Here is a 2,097-nt window from a genome sequence, read left to right as displayed (position 1 = left end):
TGGGTTATTTCTGCTTTCTGCTTAAAGTATTTGACAGAATCATATGGCTTGCTGCAGCACACAAATAAAATAAAAATAATAACTATGTAACCAAGTTTTAAAATTCTTTCCATTAAATCTATTTCCTAATACATTCTCAATTCTAATATATTAATAACCACATATATAATTTTGTATGGCCCTGTGAGAGTAATATAATTTTAATTAGTTCCATTGACTACAGGGTACTTGGGAGAAATATTCTTCTTTCTAAATTACAAACTGATAAAATTAAATTTACCTATCAAGTGTCTTGAATTGAAATAGGCAAATAAAAAAGAAAAAAGTTATCTACTTTGGTTTTCTGCTTTCCCTCTAAACAGGTGATGCTGCTTAGATTCTTTTTCCTCCTGTCTAATTTACATTTAACTTGGCTGGTGATATTATGTCTCTAATTTGTAATTTCAACTGATTACTGATGACGTACATGGATTTGAAGTGAATCCTATAATCAGCCTTCATTTTAAGGAGTGACTTAGGATTTTGGCTACCAATCTGAAAAGGAACTGATTTCTTTTATAGAAATTATTGAAACATTCACCATCTGATCCTGTAAAGATCTCTACAGTGTGTGTTTAATCACTGAATCACTGACAATTCTTGGCTATTTCAGATAATTCAGGTCTACCACCTTTAAAGACTAGGGCTTTTCTTTTGTTTTACAGGCTTTCTTTGGTTTTGAATATATCCATCATGACCTCCTTTGAAGTAATTAAAACTCCGTGGTAATAGGAAATCTTTCAGGTAACATAATTGTTTTCCTATTTGATTTATGATAGTTGATTTATTTTACTAATTTTTGACTCAGAATTATTGCTATGCTTTATATATGACAACAGTGGAATAGGCTATTACCATGGGGAAATGGTTTCCTTATTTTCATAAATAAAGATGGAAACTCATGCAATTATTAGGAAAAAAAATTAAAATGTAGACAAAAAGGTTGTTTTCCAGTCAGTTAGAATTAATCCTGTGAAGGAGATCTCTGCAGCTATGTCAGATGTCTTGTATGCATACAATAATTTGGCTGGTGCAGTGAGTAAGGTGAAAGTTGCATCTTATACCATTGTGGAACTGCTGCACTTCTATTGCCAAGAATGATAGAACTTGTTCTGTTGCAGAAAAACGTATTGCCCATGAAGACAAAATTCTCTTAATTCGGTATGGTTTGTAGCTTTTTTCCGTTTGTGATTAGCAGTTACATTCAGATATTTGGCAGTCTGAGAGATTATCAGGTGCTCTTTTCAGTTTCTATTTAGTCTTTGTCTCAGCCTTAAGAAGGTATTTGGTGATTGCTTCGTGCAACAAGCACTTTCTAGATGTCTTCTTACTACAAGCAGCAGGATGACTTCAGTCAGAGAACTTCTCTCAGTGCAGATGTGTTTCAGGATGTTTTGATCACCTAACACAGTCAAGGTTACTCACTTACTTTAATACTGTCTAAACAGTATTAACATACATAGGCAGAAAACAGGAAACAGGGAAGAAAACATTCACTGCAGGAGGAAACATTCTTTAATATGCTGTAAACACCTTCTCTGGTGTACCTAAATATATATACATATTACTATGAATAATCTGTAACATATCAAAATCCATTTTTATCTAGCTAAATATTTTTTCTGCAGAAATCTGTATAATACCACCTAAACACACTCTAAGCATCCTCCTCTTTATCTATCTTTGAAGACAAAATGAAGAACATTTTAGTGTAATTTGCTAGAAGCACAGTTATTTGGAGCAGGCAGTAGTGAGTGCGATAGGATTACTGAGTAACTATTTTCCCCTCAGACCCTGTAAAAGGGAGAGGAAAAGGAGAAAACAGAAACAGCTTAACTCACCAAAAATCAAACCACTGCATTGCCCTCTTAGCCACTGAGTGTTTTGGGATGTAAGACCGAAGATTACATCAGTACAATAAAGGCTCCCTTCTCTCTCTACGATCATAAACTGTACAGTACTGGGGAAAAAAAAAAAAAAAAAAAGGGACAAAAAACCCCCAGAATCAGCTTTACCCCAGAATCAGAGCCAGCAGAAGTCAGAACAGGTAGAGAGGTG

Source organism: Neopelma chrysocephalum, unplaced genomic scaffold (assembly GCF_003984885.1).
Source record: "Neopelma chrysocephalum unplaced genomic scaffold, ASM398488v2 Primary Assembly neopelma1_22b, whole genome shotgun sequence".
Classification (NCBI taxonomy): domain Eukaryota; kingdom Metazoa; phylum Chordata; class Aves; order Passeriformes; family Pipridae; genus Neopelma; species Neopelma chrysocephalum.
Note: the sequence above shows the minus strand (reverse complement) of the source record.